Here is a 12,571-nt window from a genome sequence, read left to right as displayed (position 1 = left end):
ATAACACAAAAACCAGCATTTTCACAGTCGAAAAACACTAAAAAATTTAAAGTAATAACATATATAAGTTACCTGGGTCGCCGAAGTGTGGGGAGCCGAAATGTCGAGATAGTTTTGGGTAGTTTAGGGGTCGTTTTTTATGGTTTTAGCTCTAAACTAGGTCCTATGTTTGCATATTTGGGTTTTGAATTTTTTTGGTGTTTTGGGATTTTTCTGACCGCCGTGTGCGGCGGTCGAATGGCGGCCAGAGGGGGTTCGGGGGAAGTGGAGAACATTTAGATCTTTTTTTTTTGTGTTTGGTTGAAAATGAATTAAAATAGAGAAATATTGGTATATATACGAAAATTTAGTCACGCTTAGGTCCCTAAACATTTAGCACGTTTTTGCAGTTTGGTCACGTGTAGGGACCAAAACTATTATTTTTCCTTTTCTGCGCGTGCTTTATTATTTTTGGGTTATTCACATTTCAATCCCACTAACTTTAGCGTGTTTTTGCATTTCGGTCACCTGTAGGGTTTAAAATTATAATTTTTCCTTCTTCTTTTTTGCATGTTGTATATTTTTTGGTAAATTTATTGTTTAGTCCCTGTAAGTTAGGCGTGTTTTTACACTTTGGTCATGTGTAGTGACCTTTTAATTCTATTTTAATTTGTGTGGATTGATTCTGTAATTTTTCCTTTTTTAGTTAAACAGTTTATTTTAGGCTTAAATAAAATGTATAATTATCTTTAGGTCCCTGTAGTTTTCGCGTGTTTTTATATTTTAGTCCATAATATTTTTCTTTATTTTGTTTATATTTAGCCATTTAATTTTGATTCATTTTAATTTAGACCCTATTATGTGTTTAATTTATTTTATTTTTAGCTTAGTAATTCGATATTTATGTTATTTGGATAGGTGCATGCTTATTTTTTTATTTTTTTTATTGTGCTCTTTTTTTAATTTTAATTAGGTTGTTTAAATGATTCGATACTTCATATTTTTAAATTTTAGATTAAATTCTTAGATTAGGTTAACACTCAAATCAGATTTAGAAATTAGGACGACGACCTAGTTTTAATTAGAGAGTAATTCGAGTCGAGTTTTCGCATAAGATGTCCGATTACTCGAATCGATTGCTCGTCCCTTTTTTAAAATTTATTAATTATCGATATTTTCTAAAAAAAAAGACACTTTAGGCTTAGTTCCTTTTTAATAGGATAATTTAGATAATATTTAGGATTTTTGCTTAATAATTAGTCCTCAACTTTAAAAACCATTGATTCAGGTCCTTAAACTTCTAGTATTTTAGAACTCGATTTTTTAGATCTTTGACCTTTCAGTCCCTGAACTTCAATTAGACCTTTAAGATTGACATAATCAAATATGTTAAATAGAGCCTAATTTTTAGGCTTGAGCTTCTAGGTTCCTTAATTTTCATGATTAGGATGAATAGAAATTTGTTTGATTGCATTTTATTTTTAAACCTAAGGCAATGTTCACTTATTAGGGAATTAATAGTATATCTCCCGCTAGTATGCTCAGGGGGTGACTACTAGTGATTCCCGAAATAGGTCGACATCCTTTTCAAGACCGCATCATGATTTCTAAAATTAAGGCAATGTCCGGTTATTGGGCACAATAGCTGATCTCCCACATTTATGCCAGGGGGCGAATGCTATTGGCATTAATAAACGAATACCATTTTTAACTTTGCATATGTAATGATTTTTAAATTAAATAACGTTCGAACTCAAAATTTCCAATTTTAAATATTGGGTAATCAACTAGGTACCAATTTTTGAGCACTTGTAGGGGTGCTAATCCTTCCCCACGCATAATCGACTCTCAAACCAGATTTTTGGATTTTCGCAGACCTTAAAATTTGGTATTTTGATAAAAATAAAATGTTTTATTAAAATCACTCAGTTTTTATGGTGTTCCAATCGCACCTTAAATGATTGGTGGCGACTCCTCACATTTCAAAAGAAAAACCTCTAAGTCGATATCGATCTTTCCCCGCCCGGGCGAAAAACGGTGTAGACCCGAACAAAGTACTCTTATTATTATGTTAATTTCCAGGGCATTCTAGCATATACATGGAAAATTTGACTCGAACTTGATTACCCAAACTGATTTACTCGAACCGAGAGCCGAAGTAGACCCGAACATGATGACCTAAATTTGACCCGAAACTCAAAAAATTGAATTGAACCGAAACAGACTCGAATTTTAGCCAAACCGAAAATAACCCGAACCAAATCAAAATCGACTCGAAGTAATCCGAATCGAAAATAATCTGAACTGCAATTAACCCGAATTTAATTTTCCCAAACTCGGTCTTTTTTACAAAAAATATATCAATAATTCTATATATACTTGATTTGACTTATACACAACTCAACCTGAATTGACCTAAAGATCCAAAGTTTACCCAAACTGAAAATAATTGATCAGATATTGACCTGACCAGAAAATCAATTGATCCGATTTGATATGACCCGAAATCAACTGATCCGATATGACCAGATCCGATACCTGCATCAGCCCGACTTACTATAGACCCGAATAAAACTGAAACCCGAAATAACCCGACCCGACCCGATCCGACCCGACCTACTATAGACCCGAATAAAACTGAAACCCGAAATGACCCGATTCAACCCAAACCTGACCCGAATTAAATCTAAACTGAAATGACCCAAACTGAACCCGATCCGAATGACTAGTTTGCCACCTCTACTCTAGCAGATGGTCAAGAAATTGAAGGTAAAGAAATTGAAGTTAAAAGGCCGTCGAAAACTTCGAGTCAGACTGCTTGAGTTCAAGAATGAAGTCATGTTAATTACCAAATTACAACATAGAAATCTTGTGCGGCTCTTGGGATGTTACTTAGGGAAAAACGAAAAGTTGCTTGAATATGAATTCATGCCCAACAAAAGCCTTGACGTGTTCCTTTTCAGTTTGATTATTCATGCTTTTGATACTAACATTAACTCATTCATAAACAAAACAAATTTGAATGTTTACTTAGTCCATTTTTTTATTCAGACCACGATATCATCTCCTCTAATTGTGTAACGGATAGTGACCAAAGGAAAAACACTGTAACATTATTGATCAAATTTGCAGAAGAAATAGTTTAACTGTAAAATTAGAAAACTAATAATAGTTTGGTGAGCAATAAAATAGTTTACCCTTAAAAATGGTAAAGTTTATTGAATTGACCAAACAAACTTCGAAGAAAGCGGAACGTTGGTACAACAAGGCTTAATACAAAAATAAGTGTCTAAATTATGTCTCAAAAAATATTTTAGTGTCTAAAAAATTGTATGTTAAAAATAGATATCTAACGTTTTCTCGGTTATACTTTTAGGTGTCTATTGTTTATTTTTTTATTTTTTAATAATACAAATGTTGTTTTTAATTAAAAAAGAAAAAAAGTTTAATTAATTTATAAAAAAACTTAAAACTAAAATTTCTAATTTCAACCCCCATTACCAACCTAGTCGACCATCTATGGCTACCATTGTCATCGTCGAACGGTCATTCACCTGTCGCCACTCACACATTGATCAATCATCGTCCTTATTGTCATCCAAAATCTCTAAATCTAAAATCCCTAATATCCAAATCCTAATTCTCAATTTCAATTTCTTAACCCAAACGTTCACCGACCATCTCCGTCCATCATCGTCATCGGCGAACGTTTGGGTTTTGATCGAAATAGCACGGTGGTTCGAATGGTGACGGCGATGTGATTTATGGATGTTTGAATCGACCGAAATTGATGAAAAACGACGACGGTGACTTAAAATCCGACAAAAATTTGAACGTTTCTCAACGGCAAACGATAACATGTTACGACGAAAAGTTGATGGGATTTGATCGGGGGTCGACGCCGATAATGATGATAGTGACGGAGATGGTTACCATTGGTCAATCGACGACTTTTGGAAGGAGGATTGGGAATAGCAAGGGGGGAGGGGAAAGCACAGGTCGGAGTAGCAGTTGTTGTTTTTTTAAATATTTTTATTTTTTAAAATTTTTAAATGAATTCTCAAAATTAACAAAATGTGACACTTATCACTTAACGGATATATTTAATAACGACTAACGTTCGGATACCTAAATTTATAACGTTTGAAAATTAGACACCTATTTTTAGTAAAAAAAATTAAGGCAATAAAATATTTTTTGAGGCATGTTGGGCGCTTATTTTTGTATTAAGCCTAACAGCTGAAAATGTGTTTGGACGGTTCAGCAGACTTTATGTTTGACAATTCAGAAAGATAATCCGTAAGAATACATAGAAATTAAATATTTTGTACTCTGCTTTACAAAATATCCAATGAGGTTTCAATTTCGGCCTTAATTCCTCGATAAAATTTGAATATTCGAAATTATATTAAAATTTGTATTTTTTACAATGAATTGATTCAAATTATAAGTAATTTGATATTATTTAAATAAAATTTGAGTTTGAATTTGTGTAAGTAGAAAAAACCTAATAAGGGACTCACTCGTCAATTGTGCAACACGAATTGATCTACGGTTATCAAGATAAAATCTTGAAAATGAAAAGGACGACCAAAAATAAAATTTAAAATTTTTAAGATACAAGTCTTTTGTTGGGTTTTTTTGATCCAGCAGAGAATTTACTGAAGAAGCCGCAGAAAATTCAGAGAAGGTGGATGGAAAAATCATTCCATTGCCAAAGACAGCCGCAGGTGGAGCCAATTCCACCAGCAAAACGTGTTTGTATGTTCAAAACCTGAAAATAAACCATCCAAACCCGAAATTAATAATTTAATTTTAGAGAAAATCGCCTCAGTGACCAAAAATGCCTTATAATATACGATTTTAACCAACTTTTTTTGGATTTGCCAAAATGACCAACAAAATCGCAATGCGATCTCTAATTCGCAACGCGATTTTCAGTATCGCAAATTCGCGTTGCATTTCGCGTTGCGATAGTCTACAGTGTCGTTGCGATAGTCTACAGTGTCGTTGCGATTTTCCATTTCGCGTTGCGATAGTCTACAGTGTCGTTACGATTTTCCATTTCGCGTTGCGATAGTTGAAAATCGCGTTGCGATAGTGTACAGTGTCATTGCGATCGTTGCGATTTTCCATTTCGCGTTGCGATAGTTGAAAATCGCGTTGCGATAGTGTACAGTGTCATTGCGATTTGCCATCTCGCATTGCGATAGTGTACAGTGTCGTTGCAATTTTCCATTTCGCGTTGCGATAGTCTACAGTGTCGTTGCGATTTTCCAAATTCGTCGCGATAGTCTATAGTAAATTAAAAAAAGATTTTGTTTCTTAAGAATTTTCTCTAAAAAGATAGTATCTGCGCGGACGTATCGAAGACACGTATTACCACGACCACGACCCGAGACTAGACGGCGGCGGCGGCGGCGCGCGAGAGTCCCCCTTGTTCTCTTTCACTCAACAAGGAAATGGGAAATCCAAGCCTTAAATACACTTCCAATAGTGTTTCCAATACTATGTGGGATTGAGCATTACTCAACACTTCAAATCTTTTTAGAGAAAACTATCGCAACGCGAAATGGATAATCGCGTTGCGAATTAGAGATCGCATTGCGATTTTCTTGGTCATTTTGGCAAATCCAAAAAAAATTGGTTAAAATCGTATATTATAAGGCATTTTTGGTCACTGAGGCGATTTTCTCTTAATTTTAAATAAAATAGAAGAGTTTCATATTTATATAGAATAACTTTGTGAAATTTAAAACTATAAAGAATATTTTAATAGTTTCCAATGATGTATGGTTTCCACGAAAATCAAATTATCAATAATTTCCATAAATAGGGTAGGTTGGACTTTGGACAGTACCAAAACAATACACTGTACTAATTAATTAGCCCAAGGAGTCATAGTCCCAAGTAGAACCGAGGGATTAAAGAGTCAGAATTTCCATTGAGTTTTGCTTTAATGGGCGCTCTTGACTCTGATTCTTCAACTCAAGCCAAGGACACAACTCCCATCTCTTCCAAGAAAACCATCTTCTCTCCCAGTTCCTTTTTTTGCTTGCTTCAAAGTATAACCTCAAGATGAGAATTTGGGTTAAGGTTAAACCTGTTTCACTTTCTTCAAATCTTTCCTATCTGATTATCAGCATCAGCCTTGTTGCCGTTGCCCCAAGATGCTATGACACTGGTAATTTTACCACGAACAGCAAATATGGAAAAAACCGGGACCTTCTTCTCGCTTCACTCCCACGTGCCTCTGCAAACCGTGGATTCTTTACTGCTACTATTGGTCAGAACTCCGAAAAAGTTTACGCTCTTGCTATGTGCAGAGGAGACTCTACTGTAGAAACTTGTTATAGCTGTGTCAATACTTCAATCCACGAGCTCATGGACAATTGTCCCAACCAGAAAGAGGCCTATTCATGGACAGGGGATTTCTGTGTTGTGCACTATGCAGATCACTCATTTTTTCGGAACCCTGGAGCTAGAACCCACTGTGGCAGTATATAATACGGGCAACATCACATCGAATTTAACAGAATTCGATTCGGTTTGGGAGAGTTTGATAAAAAGTGTGATTAGGAATGCTTCCAAGGGCACTTTTAGTCTCAAGTATGCAACTGGTGAAGCAGGGCTTGGAGTATTCCAAAACATATATTCACTAGTGCAGTGCACTCCAGATTTATCAGAGGAGAGTTGTGTCCTCTGCCTAAGGCAATCCGCAAGTTCTTATTTAATCTGTTGCCATGGGAAGCAAGGAGTTGTTGTGCAGAGGCCTAACTGTTATTTCCGGTGGGAATTGTATCCCTTCTATGTACCGGATACCTCTACTACCGCCCCAAAATGCTACGACGACACTGGTAATTTCACAACAAATAGTACTTACGGCAAAAATCGCGACTCTATTCTCGATTCACTCCCACTTAAGGTCTCTGCAAACGGTGGATTCTTCAATCCCACTATTGGCCAGAACTCCGACAAAGTTTACGCTCTTGGTATGTGCGTAGGAGGAAACTCTTCAGACCTTTGTTATAGATGTCTCAGTTTCACAATCAACAATCTCATAGATATCTGTCCCAACCAGAAAGAAGCCCTTTCATGGGGAGGTGACATCTTATGTTTTGTGCGCTATGCAAACCGCTCGTTTTATGGCAAGCTGGAGCTAGAGCCAGTAATGGAAGCCCCTGACAGTAGTGTCATCACATCAAACTTAACAGAATTCGATATGGTTTGGGATAGTTTGATGGAGAGACTGGTGACGAAGGCTTCCACCCGCTCATCTAGTCTTAAGTATGCAACTGAGGAAGCAAATTTTACTGTAGACCAAAAGATATATGCACTAATGCAGTGCACTTCTGATTTATCAAAGTGGGATTGTAATGCCTGCCGAATGGCATCCATGGGTGACTATGGACGCTGTTGCCATGGGCAGCAAGGTGGTTATATTCAGAGACCTAACTGTATTTTCAGGTGGGATCGGTACCCCTTCTATGTAACCAATGCTTCTACCAATACTGCATCCTTAACTCCTCCAACCGCACCTGGTAGTCCTTCCGTAGTTACAAAAGGTGAGTCTCACGAGTACAATGATGTAAATGAAAATTACATCATTAGGCTAGTTGAGTTGTGTTTCTTGTTGCATGTGCTTCCACAAGTTCTTGATAAGATCTTGTTTTCTTTTCTTTTTCTTTGGGGGGATCAGATGAACAAAAAAAATCAATATGGCTTCCACTTGGTGCAAGTTTATCAGCTGCTCTTGGACTAGCTCTGTTTTCTGCTTGTGCTTTTTTCATCTGGAGGAGGAGAAACATTCAAGGTATGGACTATTAGATCACGCAAGCATTTACAGATTTGTGTTATAATCGTATACCAATCAGCTTTTGTTTTACGTCAGAGGATAAAGAAGATAGTGGAGAAGTTCAGTTACTTGACTTGATGGTGGGAAGCGCTCCTCACGATAACTCAAGCGAAAAATTTAATCTAGACGATGTGGGAAGATCCCAGGAGTTTCCTTCAATGCAATTGCATATTTTACAAGCAGCAACGAATAGTTTTTCTGATGAAAATAAGCTCGGACAAGGTGGCTTTGGCCCTGTATACAAGGTAATTATGTTTATAAATTTTTATCACATGGAACAAAGTACTCATATTACTATGTTAATTTCCAGGGCACTCTAGCAGATGGTAAAGAAATTGCAGTAAAAAGGCTGTCGAAAACTTCGAGTCAAGGGCTGCTTGAGTTCAAGAATGAAGTCATGTTAATTGCCAGATTACAGCATAGAAATCTTGTGCGGCTCCTAGGATGTTGCTTAGAGAAAAACGAAAAGTTGCTTGTATATGAATTCATGCCCAACAAAAGCCTTGACTTGTTCCTATTCGGTTTGATTCTTCAACCTTTTGATACCAACATTATCTCATTCATAAATATAACAAATTTCAATATTTTCTTAGTCCATTTTTTTCTTCTCTTTTTCGAGATATGTCAGATTCGAGTTTAGCTGCACAACTGACTTGGCAGAAACGATTAAACATCATTAGAGGAACTGCCAGAGGTATCATGTATCTGCACGAAGATTCTCGCCTTAGAATCATCCACAGAGACCTTAAAGCAAGCAATGTTTTACTTGATCATGAAATGAACCCAAAAATTTCAGACTTTGGCATGGCAAAAATTTTCGGTGGAGATCAGAACGAAGCAAATACAAATAGAGTAGTTGGAACATAGTAAGTCTATAAATTCTTTCCATGATTATCGAATTCTGTTTTAATCATTGTCTCTTATGAACTAAAACAGTGGGTACATGGCGCCCGAGTATGCAATGGAAGGACATTTTTCTGTCAAATCTGATGTTTTCAGTTTCGGAGTTCTTTTGCTGGAGATTATAACCGGAAAGAGGAATAACGGGTTTCATTTATCAGAACATGGTGAAAGCCTCTTGATTTTTGTATGTTCTCTCATCCGATCTTCGACAAATAGATTAAACTGATATTATATACAAGAGGCTAATTCTAAGTGATAATTGTAGGCATGGAAGCTATGGTCTAAAGGTGAAGCGTTGGAGCTAATAGAAGAGCATGTTCTCGAGTTGAGTGTGCCGACTGAGGTGCTTAAATGCATTCAAATCGGCCTATTGTGCGTGCAAGCAGATCCGGTAGACAGACCAACCATGACAACTGTGGTTGCCATGTTGGGAAACGACACCATAACGCTGCCTCTACCAGCAGAGCCTGCATTTTATGTTAGGCGTATTGTTGCAGAACCAATTCAACCCAATTCAAGTGACAAAATCTGTTCTGTTAATGAGGTTACGATTTCGAATATGTCGCCTAGGTGATTGATTAGTTGTTGAGTCTTCCTTTGTCTTCATTACTTCAAGTATATGATTGTTCCTGAATAATTGTTGAGTTGTTCATTTTGGCTGAATGGACGTTACTGAAATGCATATCAACTTTTGAACAAAACAGAGGTATTTATGTTAATTAATGGAAAATAGTACAAGAAATGGATAAATTACACCATTAATCACCAAAGTATTATTCATTTTCTACTTTGGTTACTAAACTATGTTTTCTATAAATTTAATCACTAATGTTACATTTTTTTTATTTTGGTTAACATTAAACAATAACTAAGCTGATGAGGTAATCTGATGTAATAACAGTTTTATTTGTCATGTTTTATAAAAGAAATAAATGTAACTTCTAATATTTAATTTTTTAATCAAATTAGTGTTTATTTTAAATATAAATAATTTAATCAAGATAGTCTCTCTATCCCTATTAAACTATCACATGTTGATTTTTCATGTAATTTTAAGAAGAAAAGTTGTTATAAAACTTATGATGTAAAATAATTAAAATGACATTTTAATCTTTGAGAATTTAAATTTTATTTTTGGTAGCAAACTAAGAAAAGATAGAAAAAAGTGACAATTTGCGTGATACAATTTAGAAACACAAAAGTGAAAGTTTATTAGGACATATTGAGTATTAATTTTGTTAACCACATAATAATTACATAGCTTGACCTAATGATTAAATATCCCTTTTATAGATGATTATCGGAGGGTTAAATTTATTAAATTATTTATAATTAACAAATGATGACTAAATTGAAAGGGCTTTATTAATTTTTAAAAATAAAGATTAAATTAATAAAATATATAAATTTAGAAACTAATACTATTATAATACCAGACCAAGATATCATCTCCTCTAATTGTGTAACGGATAGTGACCAAAGGAAAAACACTGTAACATTATTGTTCAAATTTGAAGAAGAAATAGTTTAACTGTAAAATTAGAAAACTAATAATAGTTTGGTGAGCAATGATATGGTTTACCCTTAAAAATGGTAAAGTTTATTGAATCGACCACACAAACTTCAAAGAAAGCGGGAACGTTGGTAAAACCATTCTATTATTAGTCGTAACAGCAAAAAAACGCATTTGGTCGGTTCAACAGACTTTATGTTTGACAATTCAGAAAGATAACCCGAGAGAATGCATGAAAATTTATTATGATAAGATTAGTTCATGTGCTAAGCAGTTTGACATCGTTAAAGTAAAATTTCTAGTTCAAGGTTTTATGTATGCAACAAAATTTTCGTTGGGAAATTCACCCATCGAAATTAAGTATACGATATTGTTAAAACCGAATTAATTAAGATAAAACCATGAGAACTAGAAAAACAATTAAAAGTAAAATTTTAAAATTTCAAGATATGATTCTTCTGTGAGATTTTTTGATCTAGCGAGAGTACACTAAAGAAGCCGAAGAAACTTCAGAGAAGGTCGAAACTGTGGAAAAATCATTCCATTGCCAAAAACAGCCGCAGGTGGCACCAATTCCACTAGCAAAAACACGTTTGCATGTTCAAAACGAGAAAATAAACCATTTAAACCCAATTCAATCAATAACGGATCTAGAAATATTATTAAGAATGAAGACATGTACACTACAAAACTTTTTTTAAATGGATGGTACAAATAAAATTTTAAGGTGTGTACCGTCAGTAAAATAAGTAACTAATCAAAAAAATATTTAAATTTCGGGGTGAGTACCGTCAGTAAAATAAGTAGCTAATAAAAGAAAACTCAAATTTTAAGGTAGGCAAGAAAAATTTCATAATGAACATGTTGAACCACTTTTTATAATGTTTTGATATAATAAATTAAGGTAAAATGTTTTTGACTTGAATTGAATTTACTCAAATAATTCAAAGTCCATTAAAACTTGGAATTGAGCACAAAATGCTTTTCTGGACAAAAAGTATCGATACTGTTTTTACAGTATCAATAATATATGAACAGTATCGATATTGTTCATATGGTACCGATATCAAATGTAAGGGAAGTATCGATACTCACTAGGTAGTACCAATATACTCACTAGGTAGTATCAATACTACCGACATTACTCAAATTTCAGAATGCAAAAATGGTACCGATACCCAAAGGGGTATCGATACTACTTTACATAATAGTATTGATATCATAGGCTTAGTATCGATACCGTCAGGCCCGACAGCTAGTAACGATTAGTTTTATTTAAAAATAACAAAGGTAGTACCACTACAACAAATTTTCTTATTAGTGACATCTAGGTTATTATCACTAAAACTTCAATTTATGTCACTAGATGTATTTTGTGACATAAAAGTCAATATCACAACGATCGTCACCCTAGGTGTGTCACTAAATGTCAAAAGTGAATATGTATGTGTTATCGTCATGTATTGTTAAATATATAGTGACGCTAATGGATAACGTCACAATTTAATTTGCATTCAGTTACAATTATTTTTGTCATCAAATGATGTACATTTTCGTCATTAATAAATCATATCGTCACCAATAACATAATAATTTCATTGTATACGTGACGAAAAGAAAATTATCACATTTTTAGTAACGTAATATATCGTCGCCTAATAGTAGCATGGATGACATTTATATATAATGTAATATATTGTCGCCTTCAATTTTTAGTCATACACGTTTAAGGTTCCCAATTCGATCCGGGGTAGTAACAAGATTATTTTCACAGAACAAGATACTGATGGAAACTTTTAAATTTTAAGGAATTATTGGCGAATATGGCGAGCAAGGTGAATACATCTACTGGGAAAAATTGTGTTACGATGATCATATTCAATCTCCCTGAGTTTCTTCATCATCAAGGTCTTTGGAAAATTTTTGATAAATATGACAAGGTTGTTGATTCTTACATTCCAAACAAAAGAAGCAAGGGAGGAAGTAGGTTTGGCTTTGTTCGCTTCACCATATTGGAGGATGTGAGGAAGGCTATCAACCGTGCTGATAGATCTTGGATTAAAGGTAGTAAAGTTAGAGTTTTCATGGCGAGATTTCAACCTCGTGTAGCTTTATGGAGAAAGAAGTTTTCTTATCCAAAACCAGCCGAGATCAAGAGTAGAGTGGAGGATGTTAGTCATGCAGAGGCTCCCATTGATGGTGTTGTTGACGAGGATAAGCTCTTAACTCTTAGAGATAGCTTGGTTGGTTGGTGCAGAAAATTCATAAGAATGAAAGAGTTGGCAACTATCATGCAGGAGGAAGGCATTTTGGGTCCGAAA

General features: G+C 34.8%; 1 pseudogene; it reads left to right on the top strand.

Moving 5' to 3' along the window:
* Positions 1-5,993: 5,993 nt before the first annotated feature.
* LOC120151894 lies at positions 5,994-9,311 on the top strand (annotated as a pseudogene).
* Positions 9,312-12,571: the final 3,260 nt, after the last annotated feature.

This window comes from Hibiscus syriacus, unplaced genomic scaffold (genome assembly GCF_006381635.1).
Source record: "Hibiscus syriacus cultivar Baekdansim isolate YM2019G1 unplaced genomic scaffold, ASM638163v2 tig00111070_pilon, whole genome shotgun sequence".
In the NCBI taxonomy this organism is placed as follows: domain Eukaryota; kingdom Viridiplantae; phylum Streptophyta; class Magnoliopsida; order Malvales; family Malvaceae; genus Hibiscus; species Hibiscus syriacus.
Note: the sequence above shows the minus strand (reverse complement) of the source record. Positions and strands in the feature narration are given on the sequence as shown.